The sequence below is a fragment of the Carassius auratus genome, chromosome 11 (genome assembly GCF_003368295.1).
Source record: "Carassius auratus strain Wakin chromosome 11, ASM336829v1, whole genome shotgun sequence".
Lineage (NCBI taxonomy): Eukaryota > Metazoa > Chordata > Actinopteri > Cypriniformes > Cyprinidae > Carassius > Carassius auratus.
Genome location: NC_039253.1, coordinates 11090479 through 11116358, shown reverse-complemented (window position 1 = coordinate 11116358; position 25880 = coordinate 11090479). Strand labels below are relative to the sequence as shown.

General features: G+C 36.7%; 1 protein-coding gene across 1 annotated transcript in view; it reads right to left on the bottom strand.

The window, feature by feature from the left end:
• Window positions 1-25880, bottom strand: part of LOC113110587 (inactive N-acetylated-alpha-linked acidic dipeptidase-like protein 2) — a 131393-nt gene that overhangs the window by 36942 nt on the left and 68571 nt on the right. The window lies entirely within an intron of this gene.

Genomic DNA, 25880 nt, shown 5'->3' with positions numbered 1-25880 from the left:
CTACCATGCATTTAGAATTCTCTCTCTCCCTGTGTGTGTGTGTGTGTGTGTGTGCATGCATCTTTTACAGAATTATTATTTGAATCATAACATAGTGAAAACACAGACAGAGTGCAAATAAACACTACCAGCAGATGTAATTCATTCTTAGTGAATCCCTTTATATCAGCTGAGTTGACCTATTCATTTATCTGGAGTGTCTTGGTAAGCAGTGGGGAATAAACTGACAGATAAAACTCACAAAAACAACTTAACACAAGCACAAACAAGAGTACAATGGAGAAAAAGAGATTAGATGTTGAGTAAAGGACAGTAAAAGAGAGCGGGAAAGACGTGAAATAAAAAGTCGGAGTCTGTATGTGTCCAGGATAATGTACTAGACTCTTTTAAAGACTCAACGCTCTCTTGGCAGTTGACAGTTAATAGTTTTACTCTGACCTTCTTCTATCCGATACCACCATTACACAGCTGCTGAGCTGCATATGTCTTTAAATTACATCTAACCCTCTGAACATGACAGTGAGGCCATGCTAAAAACACAACAAGGCCACTGTGAGAGTGTTCCCGACCGTGGCCTCTTCACCTGGCAGAGTCTCACTCTACCTGGCCTTCTTAACAAACTCCTTTTGGCACAGCTATCCTTTTTCAGTGAGACGATGGTGCCCTTTGACACAGATCTCCCTGCTCAAAGAACAGCTTGTACGGGCATCCAGACGAGCCAGTGTGTGAAAGGAAGAGCTGTTTCAGACCCAGATCCAAGGATTACTGGAGCTTCTGCCCTTCGGCCAAGCTTTGGCTCGAAGCTTTACTCTCTCATTCTCCGGATTTCTCCCACTTTTTTGTGGGGCCACAAATACAAATTGAGAATGACAACAAATACTTTTAGCTGTAATAAACTGATCTACCGTATGAGAGAGGGGAAAAACACATTTACTTTCCTGTTGAAATTAGGTGGGAATTGTTGCAAAACAGCTTTATGATATTTATGATAGCATACATTTTATGTTCGGAAATTTGAGGTTTGTAGGTTTTTCAATGATTTTGAAAAATGTCTTGTGTTGATTAAGGCTGAATTTATATGATAAAAAACAAGAAAAAAAGAATACAATCTGAATACTTTAAAAATATAATTTATTCTGGTAATAGCAAAGCTGCCATCATCTCAGCATTCGTTAGTGTTACATGGTCGATTAGGACATATTGCATATTGCTTGAAAGACAGAGTAAGCTACTTTTTTTCAAGTATCAAGAAAAGGAGTTTCTTTCCTACTTTCTTCCCATTTTATCATTCGCCACAGCTGAGAACAGAAATTCATGTTTTTGCTTGCAGTTTTTACTTACACTGTGAAACTCGTGGAAGCTTTTGAATCCAGTCAACTGTGTCTCAGTATATGGGCTAGTAAAACTGGGTCTCTGATTCAGTGTCCTTGAGTAACGCTTTATCCGTCTAGCTGTAACATTTTGTGTCCGGCCATCCATAACACCAACAGTAAGAGCGGGTTATGGAAAAGTAAAAACCACATCTTGAGACATAGAATATTACGGAATATAGAACATATTTATTATGCTATGGTTGGAAAAACTAAGAGGTCATATTATTTCAGAGGTCACAGTAGGAAAACAATTTTTTTAGGGACATTATGGATATTTTGAAGAACATATTACCTGTTCTTTTCCATAATATTAAAGTCAATATCATATTTTTAATGCTAAATTATTTTCATTTTACTCTATCCAGGCAAACATTTACAGCTCAGATGTTAGTTTCTTATTTTAGAACAGATATCCGACATACCTTTAGCCACAGCAACAACCAATGCATACAAATCAATAAAACAACAGTCAAACCTGCAAAACTTTGGGCCTCTAATTACTATTATAAATCAATAGTTTGTAAGCACGCCCGGCCCTTCCTATGTCTCCATTTATCTTTATGAGAACACAGTAATTGGCTTAATTTTGGAGCAACTTTGCAGTAGTTTCAGGCAGTGATCACAGAGAACTGTACTGCATATATAACAAGGGTCTTGCAGGAGCAAAGGAGGACAAAATCAATGAAAAATCCCCCATGCAAGATTAGATCTTTATAGATAACGTAAGTATTGCTTCAGCGTGTCTACAACAGCAGGCTAACGTTTCGGTGGCACTATAGGTTACTACTTCCTTTAATAACGGTCATAAATAATAAAAAGGTTATCAGAAGTGTGCCATCGAGAACTATAACAAACTTCATCATCATGAAATCCATGAGAGCGCCACATGCACAGGACGTGTTACACCATCAAACCCTCCGAGAGCTGAAGCGCTGATGAGAATCCAATGCACAGACTCGCAAACAATGTTATAAATCATTGTGCACGTTCTTAATCACGTGTATTTCCTTGGGAATAAGCAGTGTGATCGATTGTAGAGTTAATGAGAAAAAAAAGTTTCTATTAATGTTATGATTACATCTTAATTGCGCCAACAAAATGGAAGGAAACACTGAAAATTGACTGTGGTAAGAGGAGTCACGACTGGTGCATGTTGATGCCTCTATGGGCTCCACACTGCATGTTAATGAGCTAGAGGAGTGTGTGTGTGTGTGTGTGTGTTTAAGAGTGTGTGTGCGTGGGTGATTGATGGTCTCAAAACCATAGCCCTGTGTGCGATGCCCTGGGGACCCAGCCATAAACACACAGCCTCGGCTCAGCAATGTATCTGAGCCTCTGACAACCTTCCTTCCCTCTTTCCCAGAACTCTTTCTAACCCTCCCTTTCATAGCCACCATCTCCTTTTTCTCTTTTCCAAGCTTAAGTTCAGGTCTCCACTGCAAATATGCAGTAATTGTCCTCGATTTCCCGCATTTTGCAACATTAGCATCAAGGGCTACATTAAACCCTGGTGTGTGTAACAGAGAACACATTATGGATCAATAAATGCAAAAGGGGATTCGTGAGACTATTAGCACTTCTAAGAGGCAAACAGAAGAGCCACGATGCGGCACAGTGTAAACACAAAATGGCGGTGGAGATTAGACGGCCAGGTGAGGAAATTCCCATTTGAGGGGTTGTTGTTATCGTTTACCGACACACGTCGGCGGTCTTTGTGATCAGTGCAAGATCGTTCAATGACTAAGAACTGATTGAGAGAGGAACTGTTTATTTTTTACTGAAACAGACAGAGAGGGAAGTGAATGGAGCTTTTCAGACTCTGGAGGATGAAGAGGTCTTCAGTTTTCTCCCAGACCTCACAGCTGGTCTTCCCAAGGGCCTTAAAGTGTCAAAAAGTGACACTTCATTTAAACTCTACTAGGGGTGTAACGGTACGTGTATTCTTACCGGACCATTTCGGTAATGGGCTTTCGGTACGGGTCACGTGTGCACCGAATAATCGAATGCAATATTTTGTGCGCTGAACATAGGTACATTTTCGTGTTTCCACACGAACATATTAAATGGCGGAAGTCTTTCCTATTCTTTTTTTTTTATTATATAACGTAATATATTTTATTCAATTTTATTAAAAAGAGTTAAAACAAATTGTTAAAAAAAAAGTTTATAGTAATAAACAACCTGCAGTTTAATGTTTGCATTTCTTTCCCTTACTGTACCGAAAATAAACCGAACCGTGGCTTTAAAACCGAGGTACGTACCGAACCGTGATTTTTGTGTACCGTTACACCCCTAAACTCTACAGTATGAGAGTGTGAGTCTGTGGTCACTCAGTCTCTGTAGATAAGGCTAAATATTATTTAATGTGAGTACAAAAAACAATGGGTAAGGATTCTGAACCCTGATGCAGTTCAAAATTAAAGAGAGATTTGGAGATGTAATTAGTACGATAACTTGGCTGAAGATTAGGCTTAATATTGTTTAATGTGAGTACAGAACACAGAGCACTAGGACGGTAAAATGAGTAAATAAATGAACAGTTTGTGAATTTAGGTATCACAACATTACACGGTAAAATCAATATGCATTTTGAGATTTGCTAAAGTGAGATTTGAGATTTAAAATGTAATCTAAAATGTTAGAATACAGGACACATAGGTATGGAGAAGTAAATATTTGATATCAGAAAATATCCAGATTCATAACTATCGCCGTTTGCAGGGTGCTAAAAGGATGAATCGCCCAAAAATGAAGATTTGGTCATCAATTACTCATGTCATCTCAAACGCATATGACTTTCATCTTCAAAACATGACTGAAGATATTTTAATGAAACCTAAGAGATTTGTTTCTCCATTGAAGGTCCATACAGTCAAAACTTTAATAAGTTCTTAAAGACACTATAAAAGGAATCCATATGGAATAGAGCGACTTAATCCAGTCTTCTGAAAAGACACAATCACATTACAGTATAATATGAAAAGAGTAGGATTTTACCAAATTAAGGTTTGTTCTTGCACATCGAGCAACCATGTTTAAGCTTCCAATGACCATTTTTATACACTATATTGAATATTATCCAAAGGTTAAGCACATTACGAAGAGCTAATATGTTTATGTTGTTGTCCAAATTTATGCCATTTGAAGTATTATTTAACAGACATAACTCAGAACAAGATAGTATTGTGCATATTCCGTGCTGCTTGGGTTATTCAAACAAAAGTCTGAATGTCTTCTCAAGAAATGATGCTACTGTTCTGACAAACATTGGTAAATCCACTGATTATTTTTTAATCAAAAGGGCTCATTGTTTCAAACTAGTACGTTGTAAGCACACTCGACTGGTGCTCCCTGAGTGCCAGAAAACACAGTCAATGTGGACTGAGACTTCTCATTTTTGGATAGTGCTTGCCAGTATTGTGTGAAATATACACACAGTGAGTAATGAACAACTGTGGGTGGTCTGTGGTATGAGGAACCTTGAACACTGAATCTTGGTAGCAGCAAATGCAAATATAACATCTAGACCTAACCCTAGGTCACAGCTCTGAAATAGATAAAACTTTGTAATGGTATCCTATTATGTTTACTGATATGCATTATTATTTCATTAAAAGCATAAACAATAGCCAGTACTCTTTGCTCTATTAAAATAATCACACTTTCTTGATAAATGAGCATTTGATATAGCCTAGAATTTGTTCGGTGTTTGTTTTCTTATGCTCAAACACCTCTATTAGTTCCAGATATTGTGTGCTAATCTCTTCATCATTTTAAGGGAACTCATTTGGCTGGGTTTGCGGCACACTACAATTGCTCAGAACCCTCTGGGAACCAGTTTCAGCATTGCAGAAGATAAATCAATGTATTCATCAGGGGGACGCAATTAAAACCTAGGGCTAGGAAAGGTAGATGTGTAGCCCAGATGGAGAGATATAGGGAATGAAAGAGAGAGAGTTCACTATGGTTAGTTATGGATACAACTGCCTCTGTAAGCAGCATTTTAAGGCAATAAAGGCAGGTTTCCCAGCACAAAGGGTTATACGAAAAGTTTCAATACGCCTTCTTTAATCCAAAATCTAAATTTTATGTGAATTTTTTATTTTTTATTTTTATCCGTGAAGGAGAAGGCAATTACAGAATGCAAACAGTAAATAATATAAATATTATAATAAATCCATAAATTATTGTTTCAATAAATATTTGTCTTTTTACAGCATTATAATAGCATGGTTAGCTTAGCTAGCAAAAAACCATTGAAATCAGAGTTATTTAATTATTTATACTATCGTTGATATTGTGTGTGTGTGTGTGTGTGTGTGTGTGTGTGTGACAAAACTAATCTGAAGTGTACATTTTTCTGAAATTGAGATTTATACATCATTTGAAAGCTGAATAAATAAGCTTTCCATTGATTGAAAATCTAGAATGTGAGGGTGCAAAAAAAAAAGGAGTAGGATTGGGTATCGTTGGAATTTTATCGATTCCGATTCTTAACAATTTCTAGTTTAGATTACAATAATATAAAAATCCAATCAGTGCCTCCAGAAAAACGCGATTATGCGATCGCCTGATTTAATGCATAATCAGCCAAAGGCCGCATATTTATGCGGGGTCGCATTTTTTCAAATAACGCCCATTTCATGATTTCATAATCCCTGTTTTTTCATTGCAAAAAACTCACATAGATATTAGCAGAAAGTTGGAAAATGTTGAGTTTACTTCACACAAGTAAAGCGCCATTTTCCCCCTATTGCCATGGGAACCTTATGAAGTGACGTAATTACGTGACGTGAACATCAAGTTTCACCCTGGTTTCACCGCGAGGTTTGCAGATGAAGCGCGGAAATCATTCTTATTTGCCAACAAAAATAAGCGCAAAAAAATGTGCGAAGCAGTTTCCCGATTTGTTACATGACAGTGGAGCCAAATTATATTGCGAGAACTTGCGAAAACTGCGGTTTGATGAAATAGAGAAAAAAAAGTTAATTCCCCCAACACCCCCTTCTCACTAGGCTACTAACACTATTGTAGTTTCATTCAAAAGTTGATGCAACTTTACAGTTGTAAGATTGCACTTTTTTTGTAGTATGTAAAATAATTTATGTTGCAGTAAGAGATTGCAACATAAATATTCTGTGATTTTGTATGCTCGCTTATCATAGGAAGTAATAAGAAATTACTCTTTATATTGAGGTAGTAGCCTAGTGAGAAAAAGGTGTTGGGGGAATCACCTTTTTTTCTCTTTTTTTTTATCAAACTGCAGTTTTTGCAAGTTCACGCAATTTCATTGCATAAAATTGCAAAATATCCCGCATATTCCATCGCATTTTTTAAGAAAACGTGCCACAAAATCAAGGATTTTTGCCCGCAACAATCACAAAAAAAATATTTTTCTGGAGGGACTGTCCAATATAAAAAAAAGTCCAACATTTAGATGTCAAACATTTATTACATCTTTTTACAAAGCATTCTGTTGCAGCTGAATAACATGAGCAAAATTCAGCAGTCTACAGAACACTGCAAGAGGAATTTTGCCTATGCTTTTTAAAAACACAGCAAAAACAACTAGATTAATATACATTTTAAATATGAAAGTGTTAAAGACAAGTAAACAGTAAGTAATACAATAGGAACAAACAAATTAAGCATAAATAAATCCAACTCAACCAAATTTCAGCTACACAAACTGCAATTAAAATTGTAAAAACACTGCATAGTTTTCATTTCATACTGTAAATAAAATATAGAATATTTAAAGTTATTAAATATATTCAGTCAAGATCAGTGAATGATTTTCATTATTTACAGGCAGCATGTTTATTGGCTGATGTCTCTTTAACAGCGTACACATGCAGCGCTAAAAATACTGTACATCCATTTTCTTTCTCATCTGTTTACGTTCACTTAAGACAAAAACACGTGTGTTTATGATGATATACCGACATAGTTTTCTTCATACTAGTCGATAAATATGAAAGAAGTCAGTTTTGGCCCGGAACAACCTTTTATACAGTGGAAATACATGGAACGGTCCGAGAACGGACACAAACCAGGAACCCACAACGTGTCCACCGACTGCTGTTCTCTGTGCACCCGCTTGCGCTTCATGTACGCTGCATGCAAACAGGGCACATGTTCTTTCCATTCCTGCAATTAAATCATTTTATAATCACATTCAAATGTGAATGCAGGAATGGTTAAGCAGAATCGATATGCACGCTTCTTATCGAATGTCGAAACCATTCTAAAATTGAACTGGTTTTCGATACCCAACCATATATATGAGTGACACATGGATCACAGCTTATAGAGAAGTCAGTTTTAAGCCAAGCACCTTTCTGTTTGTCAAAGCAGCAAATTCATGACAACAAGTGTGAAATCTGTGAATTGGACCACTTAGCATAAAAAACAGTAATCCCAATAATGCAGATTCCTATTGAAATAACTAGATTTTGCATATGAAATTTTGCAGAGAATGTGGCCACACTTTTAGTTTTAAAATCAACTGTGAACTGAACCCTCCATGCAGTTTTCTATTTGTTCCTCCCTTTAACATTCCAAACCAATCACTTGTAAGGCTCCATGACAGTCAAGATGCTGCCTTAGAAGGCAGTTGCCTATATATGCAGCATGCAAGCTTTTCAAAATAGAGCAAATTATTCGCCTGCTTTAAATAAAAAAAAAAAAAACGAATCTCTAAGGATACTATGTCAGCATCAGGGATGACCAAAACCACAGAGAGAGCTGAAGGAAGGACGCTTATTATAACCTCGCCTAGCCATTGAAATAGCACCTATGTGCTAATGAGGTCAGTTATGGAGTGCCTCTCCACGCACTTTCATCTTCAGCCTCTTTCGCATTCATAGACGTATGCATTCCTGCTCAAGCCCTGCTCTTACTCTCTCCATCATAAATATGTTTTTCCCATTGAAATAAAGGTCAGATGGTCTCTAAGAAGACATACTCATTTCTATGTTTTAAAGGGAGGGGAAACAACTGGATAACATAAGTGGAAACACTGTGTTCTCTTGTGTGCACGTCGCTGTAGAATCAGAAAACATGTGGAAGGTGCTGTCCAACAACACAACAAGGGTATCAGAATGTCTCCTTAGTGATGTAACAAAAGCTGTTGGTGCGCAAGTCTTGTTCAAATGGCACTGAGAGGTACAGTCTCGACCTCATTATGCCTTTTGGACGTGATCACTCACACCCTGATTCATACAAGGCTGGATGAAAGCATGCTTCTTTGGGCTAATTATAACAAGGAGAACACTTCATAGTCTGGAAGTGTACCGAAAGTGTGACTTTGATTAAAGGACTTTGAGTAAATCTGGGCTGCTGAGGGAACAAGTACCAACTTGTCTGTAGTTTTAAATAATCAAATTAACTTTCAACACTAATCTACAAGCCACAATTTAAAGTTGGATTCCATTTACATCCTCTTTCACTAAGAGTGAAAAAATAAGTCTAAAATGGCGGACAAGGAAAAACTACACCATATGTCTAACAAACAGGTTTCAAAATACTCTCCTTCTCACCCAAATGAGCAATGCTGCCCTTTATTTGACAAGATAAGTCAGAGAATACTTCCTGCCTTGATGGCCTAGATAGATATTTTTGTGTGTGGCAATCGCTATCAATCTCCACAGCCCTTAAGCCATGCACACTTCAAACGAGAGCGCTACATGGGGTTTGACATTGTAGGAGCACAGAGGATATTTAGGCCCTGGGGTGAAGGTTGCCTCTCTAGAAGTAAGAGAACAACCAAGATGCTCATTCGCTTAAGGCACCTTAACAACATTTTCTGCGGATCCAAAGATCCCAAACTTTAACGCCCATACATGATGTGGGCGAGTTGTTGTTTGTTTGTTGTGTTTTTTTTTTTTTTTTACATCCTTGGTGAGTCTTTGCACTTAAGGAGACATTATTAAGCACATTTTAAATCAGTAAATGCCATCTTGTGGGAAGCAACTCCAATGTTAAAAATGCTAAATCAATTCCTCCTGTTTTCTTCCCAAAATCAGATTCAGGCTGCTACTGTCTTAAACCTACTATAAAACAATACATTTCTGCCTTTATCTTTCCAGACCGGAACCACATTAAATCTTCAGGATGTGCCACTCACTCTTTTCCATGCTTTTACAATGAATGGAAACTTGACCTTTCGAATTTCAAAATGGATTTAAAAGCAACATAAAAGTGCTACATATGGGATGTGTCCTTTAATAACTCTATGAAGACTGAAAATGTATTCATTATTCATTAAATCATTTTTATTATTAACAAAGCTCCCTTACTAACCACTGTAACCAGATCAGTAACCTAAACAACATCAGTCAGATTCTTAAATATATACACACACACACACACACACACACGCACACACACACACACACACACACACACATCAGATCAACCAATTATTTGAAAAGATCTAAATAAAAAGTGGAATTTGTTTACAAATCCGACTTCACTACTTGATTTTTCAGCTAAAGAGGTCCTGTCCCTATTTATTGTATTACATGGAAAAGAGCAAACAGCAAATTTTTCTAAATATCTCCTTTTGATTTCCACAGAAGAAAGTCAGCCACAAGGGTTTGGAACAATATAAGGGTAAATGCTGATAAAAATATAACTATTTATTTAAATCCCTCAAGAAACCATTCCTACTTTTGCCTACATTACAGATTTGTTCGAATTGGCTTGAGAGTTTTGTCCATGTGAGAAAAAGGCAAAAATAACCTCACGTGCAGCATTCTACCTCCTTCAGGCTCAGATATAAGACTGCATCTTCTAAAGACGATGCCTATACTCTCCCTCGCATCTCTCAGGTACTGATACAATCAAACTCAGTTCTGCTGTAGCTCACATCAGTGGCTCTAGGGATATCCCAATATCTCTCTCCAAATTTCCATTTCAACACAGCAAACATAAAAAACATGCTCTAAACTCACCATATCTACCTCTTTCCTTTCAATAACCAAGTACTGATGACGAGCCCGACTCCTAAAAACATGAATTACACACGTATCACTTAAAAGCATATGCCTGAATAGCACACATCTAAAATTAAAAAAAGGACACCTGCAGTGCAAAACTATTCTCCAGACCCTGGCAGGATTCACCATAGTGCCCTCTAGTGAGTTTACCACATAATACATTTCAAATTTAAGATAATTTTGTTTTATGTAGGGCACAAGAGACACTGCATACACAAGCAACACCAGCTTAAACAACACCTTTTATGAGAACATGTATATTTAAATGCAACACCTCTAGGTGCCACCACATGTTCAGTCAGATTTCTGTGCTGACTAAATCCGTGTAGGATAACTAAGCATTAATCAGATCCTCAGAAGGTGACATTGAGAACCGCTACAATCCTTTAAAATATAGCATTCTTGCAAAGAAAAAATAAACCATCTACTCCATCTTTGTAAGTTAAAAATGATTAACAAATGCACACTGCCATGAGATGGTAAATATACAGTTGTCTGGTAAATAAACAGCATACCGGAGATTTCTCTGTAGAACAACTCTTCCATAACTATATTTAGTGTGGATAGTTCAAATGTGCAAATGGTCTGCGCTTTCCCCTTTTTGAATAAGGAAAACAAGAAATGTAAAACAATTTTCATGAAAAATAACAGAAATCAAATCATCTTGTTGTAGTAAATATTTCATGAATGTACTAGGAAATAGAGCACATTTCTCACCCCACATGCAGAGCATTTCAACTAGAATAGCTAAAGAAAAGGACGATTAACATCTGTGAATTAAAAAGGAAGAAAAAACGTGAAAGCAGCTTTAATCTGTTAATACCAGCGGACTGGTGTCATGTGGATGTACTTAATGCACGTTGGCCTGGAGCACGTTGGCTGGGTGCAGTGGCTCGGCAACTGTTAATATGACAAGCCAGCGACTCGGCTGACATAGAGGAGCAATGAAAAATGGATACACAATCTGTTTGTCACTGGCAGAGTTCCACCAGTCCCTTGTTTCCCTCATCAAAATAAGAACACCTACATCCTGCTCTCTTTGGCATGATAGGAATTTTGTTTGATAATGACAATAATAATGAAGAAGAAGAAGAAGAAGAAGAAGTGAATACAGCTACATTGTATATAACTTATCAAAGGTTTCCACCAGAATCATGTAGTTGACTCACTGGGGACAAGGATGAGAGATGATTCTATTAGGATGACCTTTGACCTGTGTTCCCCACAGCCAGCTGGAATCCCAGAGAGGATAATCAGCAGCAAACTGTGAATCTGACGTATCCATTTCCTGAAGCAAGCATCTCTCAATCACCCAGTGTGGATTTAATGAGGTGACACGAGTTGGATTGCCAACAAGGAAAGTAATGGACACAGATTCAGAAGGGACGGGTCATTGTATTGACCTACATCTTGGAAAACCAAAATACTGCTCCTGTGACATCTTCACAATGGAGGCTTCTGTCAAAGTATTGGCAATCTTTGGATATTATCATGCTTGAAAAAAGGGTTAGTTGCAAAAAAACGATTGTAATCATTTACTCACACTTAAATCTTTCTATATCCACTTATGTCTTTTCCAACTCCATAAAATAAAAAGTTAGGATTTTTCTTTTTTAGTATTCTCTCTAGGGGTGTGACGGTTAGTATATAACCGTGAGACCGGCGGTTATAGTTGAACACCGTCATTAGAACTCTATAACCGCCAAAACCGTGTCATTAAAATATTTTTTACAAACATTTTTTATCAAAAATTATTTTCATTTTTTAGATAGGATCATACGATGCGCAATATATTGGGAGACATGGTTTTTACCACTTAATGAAGTTTTGTAAATCGTCAGACATGATATTTACCACTTCATAAAATTTTGCTTTGTAGAAAACCTTTCTTAAAAACGAATTTCGTTTTGTACAAATTTTATCTTAATTTTAATAAATGTTTCATCAACCAATTGCATGTATTTTGATAAATAAAAAGCAAATATAGCAGACAATGATAACCGTGACATGGAAGCACCAGCGCGCCGCGTTCACTTGCACTGCACTGTGAACTAGAGCACATCTCATCGTAACTGAAACTCAGCGTAGGCCTATGCTTCATACATTAGCATTAAATATCTTTGCTGCATCCTTTCTAGAACAGACAATGGCTTTTTTTGCAGCTCGCATCAGCAAAGCATTGCATCGCAAAACAATCAGTGGATGGCGGGCGGGTGCGGCTTTGAAATTTGCTCAAAAAATGTTGGTGCGGATGATGAGTTTTGTGACAGATCTCCTTAATAAACGGAGGTCTGAAATCTCTGCCCCTTTACCGATCAGAGTGGCGCTGATACGGAGTTAACCAGCTATCTCCAAGAACAACCAATTGACTCTACGGCAGATCCACTAATCATGATACTGATGACACATACTTCCTAATGATAATACTGAAACTTATTACCATTAAAAGTCAAAAAAAAAGAAAGAAAGAAAAACATTACCAAATCTAACAAATATAGCTTGACTGCATTAGCTGCTAAAATGCATTTACAAATAAATAAAACCTTGAGTAAAGTCCAGTTCTCTAAGATATGTTGAATATGGCAAAATATGCACATTGCAACATGCAACATGACACAAAAACTATGTTTTGGTGGTACAGTTTCCTCAGGAGGTCATTTAGTGGTTGCAGATTTAAGCAAAGCATTGCATAATATAACTGACCACACTGCACACACACACACACACACACACACACACACACGCACACACAAAAGCTAAGCAGTAACATTGTAGCCTCCATCTAATTGTATAAAACGGATAGTCAATGTTGACAGCATTTTTACTATTAAAATTGCTGTAATATACATTTACAAATCTCACTGTTATTATTGCATTCTTATTTCGTATTCCTTATCATTTCTCTTAAGTCTATTGTTACTTAACTGCATGAACTGATATGCTCATGTGGCAGCTTTGAATAAACACATGTTTAGGTCATCGGTTATTGATTATTGATGACATTTCACATATTTCATTTTAACCCGAAATTGGCAAATTTGTAGACAAGCTGTTAACGCTGCATAATATAATGAACTGATTTTGTTTACAAATGTGATTACTTATCAAAGAAAAAGTCCAGATTTTAACTGAAAGGCAATCAAACAATCAGCATCATAGTATATATATATATATATATATATATATATATATATATATATATATATATATATATATATATATATATATATATATATATATATATATATATATATATGTTTGTGTGTGTGTGTGTGTGTGTGTATAGTACAATGAGAGAATTAAAAGGAAAAACCCAGTCTTTTTTTTTTTTTTTCTGCTGGAAATCCTTTTTAAGCTGGTAGGTCAACATAGTTTATGGAATATGGTGGCTGATCAAATTACTAAACTAGTTACCAGCTTGAGCCAGATAATTTTATATACATTTCTATAGTGTTCTGTTTTATTATTGCCTGTTCTGCTGATTCAGTCTGAGTGTGAGAAATTAAGCTGCACTGTATAAAGTCAAATTCCGGAAGCCAATTACACACACACACACACACACACACACACACAAGCACACGTACAAGTCTTCGTTTCCGTCAGGTCAAACCATACATAGCCTCTGTTCTCTAACACTGTTACAACTTGACAAGACAGACAGGCATCAGACAAAAGGTCAGAGCCGTGGGCCAGCAGACAGCTGAGTGGAAGTGATGTGTCCCGCAGGTGGCTTTGAAAGAAACTCCCCCACAGAATTTCTTAAACAGCATAAGACCAACTGCTCACACTGGTCCACAAACAGACCGGTCAACAACACTGAAGCAGGCTCCCTGCAGGTCCCAAACTATACAGAGGAGCTTGAGAATACCTGGAGAAACTTTTTCATTAGCATTTCTGTGCCTCTCAATGGCAGTTGCTCAGCTGTTGTGTGACCCCTCAGAACTACTAAACCTGCCTGCTGCCATCTTTCATCATGAACGCTGAAGAAATGTGGGTATCGCTTGCCACCAAGGTGCTAGGATGCTGTGACCACTGGGGCTTAGTTAGACAATTAGTTTAAAGATGCATAATTGCATATGATGCAATTTTAACTTTTCCTTTCTCTTTGGCTGTTTGTGAATAGTTAAGATCCCAAAAGTTGCAAAGACTAAAGTCTCAAACCCAAAGAGATATTCTTTATAAAAGTTAAGACTCATCCACCTCCTAAAACACCTTGTTTAAACGTTCTTGCTGTTGTATTGTTGCTGCCGCCATATTGTATTTACAATACTGTTCCAGAATAATTCAACCCAAATATTCAGATGTGTGCTGCACATTTTACAGAGGACTATTTTATGAACCTGGCAGAGTAAAGTGAGCATACAATGCCATCTGTTCTGACTCACAGTCTGTAAGTATATTTTCATATTTAAAGGATTTGCCACTGATGATTCAAACGCGAGTTTTGAGCAGTGTAGAACAGGGGGTTGTTGGTCGTTTCTCCGATTACAAATGCAAACATGGTTTTATGTTTATGGGGCATAAACTACACTATGCTACGCAATGTGTAAAAACACAGCAGAAGTCATTATAATCAGTAATTAGGTCCCAAATTGTAATGGGTTTTATTGGTTTTGGCTCTTCGAGCTGGGAGACGGCATCACAGTATGTTAAAGGGCATAATATTTCCACCACACGTGGAAAATAATGTGTTATTTGAACCTTAAACGCATAAACACATTTTATTACAAAATCCACAAAATAATGTTCTTTTTTTAGCAACATCATATGACCCCTTTAAGGTATTATGTGAGGGACTAAGCTTTTTAGCATCATGTTTTAAAATAACACATTTACAAATAATCTTACAAATAACTGTGTGCATATACATATATTTAATGTAATTTCTTATTATACAGTATAACATCTCTTATTATATAAAAGTTAATTTATAAACTTGATTTTATTAAAATATTTTAATAAAATGTAAATTTAGTAAAAAAAGATTTGTATATTTAATAGTTATAAATTATAATAGTTTGTAAAAAAAATACAGTATTATTTTGAACAGTGTGTGTGTGTGTGTCTGTCTGTGTTGATTTTCAATGTAATAATTATATTTTGTCTACATTATATTTAACTTTTTTAGAAATATGGCTCTTTCGATGTAAGAATACAGATGGCTTTTTAATTATTTTTTTTTTTTTACCCATTCTATTGTCCATCATGAAAATTGTACATTCAGAACCTTAAAAAAAAGATCAATAAGGTAAGACCACAACCAAATTAATAGCCAGTTCCTAGATCATATGTTTGATCCACTGGGGAAATGGCATCTGGGAGTCAAACAGCTCTTATTATGCATGTCTGATTCAAACAAACTCTAAAGCAGAACCAGGCAGAATGTCTGTATAGTGCTCAGCTATGGTCTGTCATTAAATATGCTGGCAAATGCTACACTCTTTGACCAAGATTTATACCCTAACTCACATTACACAGACACACACATTCAAACCCCCCCACACACACACACAAATGAACACCTGCGTAAACAGATGTTTCACAGCTAGAGAACTGGTTCAATTCCAAAAAGTTATTTCAGAAAATTTCCACTCACAAAAATCAACATTTAGCCAAGGACAATTGAATGGCTCTCACTCAACAAACCGCAATTACCACAAAAATGTGTAATCACAGTAAGATCAAAAAAGATTTCAGTGAATTCATTTCCATTACGCTTTGAGGAACCCCAGGGTCAAGGTGATAGCTGAAATTGGTTTAATTCACATAAATAACAAAACATTTATTGAGAAATGTCAATGATTCATATAAGAAACATTCCAAACATCCGCTTCTGCCACAATCATTTGGAATAGTAGGGAAATGTTGCATCAAACTGACATTAATTTTGCTATGAAGGTCGTAAAAGGGAAAGAGATAACTTCATGATGCTGAAAACATTATACTGTTATCTGGGTGCTGTATCCTGTGCACTTCTCTTTATCTGAAATCTGTGGCCACGGCTAAATAAAGAGGTAAGTATACTGATGACATTGCCCCGGGCTGATCTGGGGAGGCTCTCCTTATCAGAACACTGCATATCTGATCGCGTTTCTGGCTGCTGGAAAAGCTATATATATATATATATGTGTGTGTGTGTGTGTGTGTGTGTAATTTCAGATATTATTTTCTTAGATATTCTCATCAGTGGATGAGTTGTACAACAGGAAATACATTTACTGTATGCAGGATAACACTGTGTTTGGATCTTCTATATGTTAATTTAAAGAAATTATTCAGATAAACCTACAACACTAGGAATGACCTTTAAGTTGTTATTAACATGCCTTATTGTTAAAAGCCATATTTATAATGCCAAAAAAACCAACAACAATTATTATTAATATCAATAATATTAACGCACTAATAGTTGCAAACAGCACTGATTATTAGGAATAATGCACAACCCATAAAGAATCTAATTTGCATACAAAAAAAAGAGATGTTCGGGCTGAAAATAGTGACAATGACTAAATTTAAATAGTCATGGCACATAGTTAGCCCTGTGTAGATAACGCCTGCTTAAGTTGGATTTCAGTTGGTAAGTGAATGTGATAAATTAATGGATACGGAAGGGACGCAAGTATTTAGTGAATTTACCCCTCAGACTTCACTAATTTAAACCTATGTGCATAATAATGAAGCAGTTGCACATTGTCAGGGTCAGTGCAGAACTAGTGGAGGCCAGCATGAATTATGGAACGTTTGCCTGCATGTGGCATGCATTCGGAGCCTATATGTCACCTTCCTCCTTAATAACTCCCACGACCTAGAGAGTCACTTTGGTAATCCTCTGATAAATCAGTGTTAAATGTCACACGCCTTACGAGCGGAGGGTGGTTGAGAGTGTCTGTGACTTCTAATGGCCCACAATGCACTGTAACACACTCCAGACATGTCATGAAAATTAACTTTAAACGTTTTTTGGGAGGCTGCAAATGCTTTGGTTCAGTGCTCATGCTGAGGCTCATTCGTGCTGCTGCTCCAGAGATAAAGATTTGAAAAAGTTCATTACTTAAAATAGCTGTTCCCCTGCCAGGCTGCCAGCCATCAAGATATGAAGGAAATCAGCTGCACTGTTGGGCCAGACATGTGAGGAAATGTGAGAGTGTGGGCTTATTATCTAATTTAATAAGTGCAGAAAGGCACTAACCAATCATTTCGGTTTTCTTGGGTTATTTGTGTATCAATTTAAAAGATTTTGATTCTTTCAGAGCAATTTAACAAATTGGTCCAAATGGTCCATCCCTCACAAAAAAACAGACTTTTCCTATTAACATAGCACTTTCAGTCTTGTTGTTTCTGTCCATTAAATATACTTTTTTGATTAGTTTTAAAAAATGAAAAACCTTTCTGTTGCTGTGGTTAATACTCCCCTGAACTCACACCAACAGCACACGGTCTCAACCCACAGTTCATCTAAAAGAGAGGGAGAGACAGCGAGAGAGAGAGAGAGAATGCTGTGCTGACTTGCTAGCTTGAAAATTGCTGGTTCTGAGGTGGGTTTCCCAAAAACTTTCGAAAATGTTCCTATGTTTTTGGGAAACAGCTCATTACTTACTAGTTAGTTTCTCTAAAAAAGCATCAAACTAGGGTAGTTAAGCAGCAAGTCACATCATTGTTTGGGTAACACTTGTGTATATATATATATATGTGTATGTATGTAATTATGTATGTATGTATGTAATTATGTATGTATGTATATATATATATATATATATATATATATATATATATATATATATATATATATATATATATATGGCAATATCAAAATCTTGGGTTTGATTCCCAAGAAATGCATGAACTGATAAAAATGGAGTTACGTTGGTGTCTGCCACATGCATAGATATTAATGTCAGGTGGTCTCTTCCTGTCAAAGTGGGCAATTTGTGGTTAGAATGAATTGCAATGAGAACCTATGAGACAATCATGGTCCTGGAACAACACAGCGACTGTTAACCCAACCTTTTTTGGCCAAGTCATAGAACTTTGGGTTGCACTTCAATATCCAAATCTGAATGTTACTTTATGTCTCAGCCTGTTACATTAGCCATGTCCCAAATGCTCACGATTGGTTGATCTGGAATTTTTGTTGGTTTCAAAAGTTTTGTTGGTGCCTGGGAGGCTCAGTGACTTTGTTTACATTCATTCTCATAATGCCATTATAATGAGATTTCTGCAATATTGCAATTAAACTTTACCTCATGCAAACGCAATACACCAAACATAATCATAATTGTTTTAGAATATGCCGATCACAATAAACATGCATATAAAAACCTTTATTGCATTTTCTTTGCTCTGACCAAAATGCACAGGTTTTCCCTCCATTCAGAATCACTAAACTGTATCACAACTCGCCGTCACCAGTCTTCGCACCTTATAGGATACATAACCATGAACTGCATACATTTAATAGTCAACAATAAGCTGGGCTGAGTGCATATTTAAAATCAAATTGTTTAATAGGAATGTTGTTCTACAACCAATAAATCAATCCTTGTCCAATGGAAACCATGTAGTGGTCAGGAAATCTTGGACAGTCATCAAGACAAAATTTGTTTGCCCTCGCAAGAACCCCAAAAGCGTCAGAAAGCACCCAGAAGGTCATGTTCACCACCAAGACAAGAGAACGTCGCAGACCGCTGTTATGTCACAGTTGACTACACTTAAGAAAGGATCAAACCTGCCAGGTGAAAACGAGCGGAAGCCACAACCATGAAGCATAATTCAGCTGTCCATTTGAGTTTAACTCCTCCTTTAACTCGAGGAGACCAGCATCCTATTTTCCCGGGAACTGACAATGGGAAGGGGCTACTGTGCTACTTGTTAGATGGCTGTTGTAGCACGCAGTTATTAATATTGATTTCCTCCTCAGGGAATATCAATTTTGTTCTGCTGCTGCATACGTATCGTAATGATGGGACTATAGCCTTCAGAGAAAGGCTCTTTGCGGAGTCAGCAAACTGCAAGAAAACAAAGACGTACTCTTATATAAACAAGATAATGTAGCAGCACAATCATCTAGCCCGATACACACACACATACATACACACCAGTTGTGACAAATTCACACCGGCCATATCTGAGTGTTTCCTTATTGCATTTCCTCTTCACACGCAATCATTTGCAACAGCAAACATGCAATTATTGATACTTCTGTCACACAATAATAGCATTGTTCTGTCTCGAGAACGGGACATGTTGACATCCAATTGTATCATTATTCAATTCCCACGGTGTTTCCCGACAGAAGTAATGCAGGCAGCAGCAATTCTTAAAGTTGGGTGCAATATTCCCAGGATGGTGTGCGGTGCTATTTATTCAAAATCATTCAATCATAATGTCATGGGTGTTATAGTATGCGTTATATCTCGAGGTTTCCAGTCTATGTTAGAATGAGAGGTATTCCATATTTTCCTTACAGATGAGGACAGTTTATCTCACTTTATGTAAGTCATTCCGAGGGGAGAATTTTATCATATGGAAGAAAGGTGATAACAGCTCTGGGGAGACTGGAGGTTATGATTGTGGTATTTTTTTTTTTATTACTTATAGCTATACATGTACCTGCATGTATTCTATTTTAAAAGTGTTGATAAAGTGAGATTATATTCCATTTTTATTTTAATTGCACATGGGTAGCATACTCAGAAATGCCAAAAACCTGCTTTTGATTTGCATCTGCGAGTCAGACAGAACAGTCAAGCTAAGGGCTGAATTTACAGTCAAATTTCACTTTCTTATTCATTCATCCCGCACAATCCAGTTAATCTTAACTTTAACAGGCTCATGGGTGGTCATAGATCAGTTCAGTTATAGTGCTTTTTTCATTCTTCTTGCTTCAAAGATAATAAAATTATATATATATAAAGATTGTGCAAAAAAAGTAATTCAAGCTTGAGTTTTCCTTGTGGTCGGTACACTTCCAAAATAATGGTTTGGTGGTTTACAGTTTGAAGATTATATTATAAATTAAAATGGTAATCATATTGTTACAATATATTCATTATTTTTTATATTATTATATTAATCATTTACAGAACATTATTACACAGTGAATATCAAAAATTATGAAAACTCAAGTGGAAAGAGATTTATTTACTCTGTTAGTGGCTATTTAAAGAGAATTAAGTAGGTTCTTGATTTTCCAAATTTTTCAACCATGTGCACTTAGACCTAGAACTCACGAACTAACAGTAAAAAAAAAAACATGTAGTGAATAAAATGCTAGAACACAAATAAGCTGTGCTTTCAGCAGGTGTAATAACATTGATTACAAGACTGAAAAGAAATGCAGAAATCTAGATAAGTGAAGTGCGACTCGAGGGTGCATAACGGCCGCAAAGAGGGAGCTTGCGTTCACTCTTCTGAAAGGGTTAAATGAAAATGACGAATGGGACACTCTACAGTCTCATGGACTTAACAGACATGCGTACACGGAGGCCATCGTAAGTCCACAAGACCGAAAGTGCATATGAAGTGTTCCATTAGGGACAAGGCCTTATAAGCCCAAGAGGCGAGACTCTGATGCTTTTTTGTTAACAGCCTGTTTTTAGTTTAGCAGTAAACCTAATTCCTTTTAGGAACGGCAGATCCTAGCCATAGCATCCATAGTAGTCATAATAACCATAATAAAGATTTACATGGATCTGACACTAAGTAATGAGCTTATGCAACTTTACACGTTTACTCTAACTATTATTAGTAATTACTACACCAGGTTTGAATATTGTACGTTTTAATCCTATGGTAACACACAGTACAAGCATGGTGATCTTATAGAACATGATGCATTGCTGTGTAAATAATTTTGGAGACAGTGGCTGTGTGTGTGTTTAACATAACTTGTTGTTGTTTTTTTTACATAAAAGTTTTTTGTTTACAGTCTTCCTTTAAAGAACATTAATATACTGTAAGACAGTGCAGAAACTGTTTACCGTCAAGCTGTTATCCTGTTATACATGTAATATCCAGCATTCCTAATTTTTCTGATGTATTTCATATCAACATATACTTTTTATATGTTGGTATTAATTCAGTGGTCATAATTCTAATACCTGAACTTAAAAACAAAATTCTTATCAGGACTCAGTCAACCATTTGGAATACAGCAGACTTTTCAAAAAATCTCTTTGAAAAGGAAATACAATACAATGCTGCACATTCAAAAGGAGATCAGATGGTTATTTTAGCTCACAAAAACAACTTCTCAAGGTTTCTGTATGAATTTGATTAAGATGTGAAACACCCGTTTAACATGCCCTCATGACCTCACCCATAGTTTCTATTATGAGTGACTGTATTCCTCATTTTAGAGCGATATCATTATTTCTAAAAGCAGCCCTTTGTTCTGTATCATCAATGACTGGCACCCTACCAGCAACGCTAATATGACTTGAGTTGCATTGATTAATGGATGATTGCGTATATAAATTCAATTTGGCTGAGACCCAAAACAGATTCTATTCCCTAGTGTCTGTATTGGGTTTGCCACTGTCCTCCAACAAGAGAAAAATTGGCTTCTACATGGAAGCTCGATATAAATTCAAGGGTCAATGATTAAAATGTGTGAAGAAAAAAAGAAAACACCTTTTTTTCTATTATGTCTACTATAGCCATTATACAAATAAGGTGCTGCACATTTTAATGGTACAGAGATTGTGTAATTTGTAAAACATTTGCAACTACATAAATATAAGCACCACAAATAAATAGTCTTGTCTTTTATGCAAGGACTACACTTAAAACTATTTGGTGTAGATGCAGTTTCTTTAATCCCACTGGATGATCAAAACTTTTCAAGACTAACAGGAATTGCGTCAAGTGCAAAGACTACAAGTGTGGATATTGGGACAGGCCCGGAGTCTCAACCCACAATGCTCTGGCTTTTAAATCAGTATGCTTTTTCCTAATGACTGGGGTTGGGATTAAAATCTGATCCAAGATCATCACTGTCTTCACTTAGCTGGACTCCTCCTTTAGCACGCTCCTTAATCCGACCTCAGGACCCTACATCTAAGCAGTCCTGGATCAAGAATGCATATCCAGAGCCCAGCTCCATCACTTTTGTCCAGTAATTAAGAGTGTGTGTCAACAGGAGATAAAGAGCACCATTAGAGCGACCCGAACAGTGGGAGACGCACTTCTTCTTCATGGGATTTTAGGCTTATCTCGTTTTACTGGAACAGTTCTTCCCCCGCATTCACCTTTGATGTGTAAATAAGGCCAGAATCGAAGAAATAAACACGGTCACAAGCCAAAAGAAAATGGAGGCTTTGGCGAAGCAGACATCTTTTGGAAAAACAAATGGCATGGATACAGAATTTCTGCTTCATCATGATTTAATGTTGCTTAAAAGAGATTTTCAGCACTAGGACAATGCAGTATGAGTGTGTCTACCAGTATCCAGGAAATGTTTTATGGGCCGGCCAGATGAGGCTTATGTCACACAATGAAAGCATTGTTCTGTCTTAACAATGAAACATGTTGACATGCAATTACAGGTGGTGTTGATCTAAAAATGGAATTTACACAAATTTATATGACACCATACTTTGTTTACTGTACATTATCAATTGATTAACTACTACCATTTCATTTATATGTAAAAAATGTAAAAAAAAAAAAAAAAAAATTGTTCTGATTAGTTAATTTTGTCTGTATATTATCATATATGAACAATGAAAACTTTGCTGGTGCCCAACATTTTTATTTTCTCAAATAGCTTTATTTATTTACACTACATAAATGGTTAGAGAAAATCTACACAGATTGATTGGTTGACGTGACTTTTTCTAAAGAGCTTATTAGCGTGTGTATTAAAACAGTGAAAGGCTTTTCCCAGGACTCTTATCCAAACATCTCAGACATGCTGAAGAAATACCTCTACCTAACATGAGGGACAGAGAGATTTACAGAGAGATTTGGAGTTTAAGTCAACCATCTTTGCATGCCACTGAGCTTCCTCCTACCGGGCAACTATTTTCTAAAGTCAATTGTAACCATTTCTGCTGCGTCTATATAGAAATTATTATTTCACACATACTCTTATTTCCTCAAGCTGCAGTTTGAATATTAAGAAGCTGAATGAATGTAGGGTAAATCAAGTCATCAAAATGTTTTGACTTCTCGCCTTTGCAGTCTCGCCACATTGTAATATCGCCTGCTCTTCCCTGCTCGAAAACAGGATCTGAGACGAGCTGTTGGCGCTGCAGCCTGAAATATAAATGTGACAAAATAAATTATAAATTGACACTACCGCAAAGCCTGTTTCAGGAGTCAGGCGGTTTCAGTTCAGAAGAAACAGAGTTATCTTTTTTGACTAGAATATACATGCTCGCCATGATCCGCGCTCCAAAAACAATGTGTTATCGCTTGAGGTTTGTCTGCATTTAATTTTAACATCAGTACCTGCTTGCGACTTTAGTCTGCCTGTCAGAGACTACACAGCTGGGCTCAGAGCGAACACGGCAGCTTTGTGACTAGTGGGAATAAGCTGTGCACAACTTTGGCTGTAGGACTGCTTTTTTCAAAGATGAAGGTCCCAAAGAGCCTGTCCCAGGAAACACTGTCCCTGCATCTGCTTCCTCAGTATGGTTTGCTACTTCTTACTGGCTGGAACACCCTTGAAGTTACTTCTGACACTGTTTCCTCTCCTCACACTCTGAATGTCTTTTAGATGATACTGATCCCCATGTATGACTTGATAGTATTGAAAGCTCATTGACATCCTTGAGATATATATATATATATTAGGGGTGTAACGGTTCACAAAATTCACGGTTCGGTTCGATACGATTCACTGGTGTCACGGTTCGGTACGGTACGGTTCGGCACGTTTTAGATACAGCAAAAAGAAAAAAATGGCAGATAAATTTCCTTGATTTTTAAAAAAATGTTTTATTTATTAATTATTTATTATTTATTTATTTTTATTTTTTACATTGAACAATGATGGAGCTATGTAAGCTACCCATCTTCTATGGTGTTTTCTTAGCAGCATACTGTATAAAACAAAAAGCTCTTTATAAAAAAAAGAAAAAAAGAAATGTTATATTGTTGTAGTAGTTATGAACAAATAAAAAGATGTAACTTTTTAAATGGAACTCTATAACTCTTTATATTGAGTGTGTTTTTACTCAATTGGTTCTCTACAGGGCTTATGTTTTTTGGAACAAAGCAGGAATTACTGTCTGGCTGAAATGTTCTCGTGAAGGAATATTGTAACGGGGCTCAATTACATTAAGCATGTTCTTAAAACCTGCGTTTTCCACTATAGGCGCTCGCTCACTCAGTACGCGCTGAAGGCTCATTGCATATGGCTAAAGGGTCTTTCACACAGGACGCGGTATGCGCTGCGCTGGACCCTGGACTCAGCGTTGCCCTTCAGATACAACGCGATTTGTGCTGCACTATGCCAAGAGCAAAGTAGGTGGAGTTTTCAAAACTGCCCGTGCATACATTCTATTTTTAACAGTTCTTCTATCTTATAACGTGCAGGCCTGTTAATTGTATCGTACTGCTCAGGAAATTCCGACACAGTACAGTACTAGTCAATTTTTATTTCCGTGTTTGTTTGGATGCCCCGATCGATTGGTAAAGTGCACCCAAACACCAGACCTGTTGGTTACTGGAGGATCTTCTATTTCTGGTCTGTTAAACGCATTGGCCATTTTGCAACGAGCCTTTAGCGCGTACTGAGCGAGTGAGCGCCTGACTGAGTAGCCTAACATAAACATATAATTTGGTGGTTTTTTTTCTTCTTCGGGGGTGTCAGGGGCATTGCCTGTTATGTCGTTTGGATTATTGGGCTACCTTGTTGAACGCATATCATTATATTTCAAAAATTTTTTTTATTTTCAAAATATAATTAATTAGGCCAACGAACCGTTCGGTACATAATGCGTACCGCGTACCGAGCCGAAAGCCTCGTACCGAACAGTACAATACGAATACGCGTATCGTTACACCCCTAATACTGTGTATATATATATATATATATATATATATATATATATATATATATATATATATATATATATATATATATATATATATATATATATATACATACATACACACACACACACACACACATATATACACACATACACAGTACTGTGCAAGAGTCTTAGGCAACTAGTATTTTCACTAACAAAAAATGGTTTTAAGTCAGTTATTTCTATGTTTTGCTGTAGTGTGTCAATAGAAAACATCAGCTACATTTCTAAACATTATTTTTGCCATTAAATGTAATAATCCAGTGAGATTTTTTTGTTTGTTTGTTTTTTGCACAAGGAGTCTGACAGCAGCCAGTGCTCCACACAGCGATCTGATCTCACAATCATCATTTCTGTCTGGAATAACACGAAGAAACAGAACAAACTGAGACAGACTCAATCCAGAAGAACTGTGGCAATGTCTCCAAAATGCTTCAAGAATCTTGCAAAGCTACAGTGCT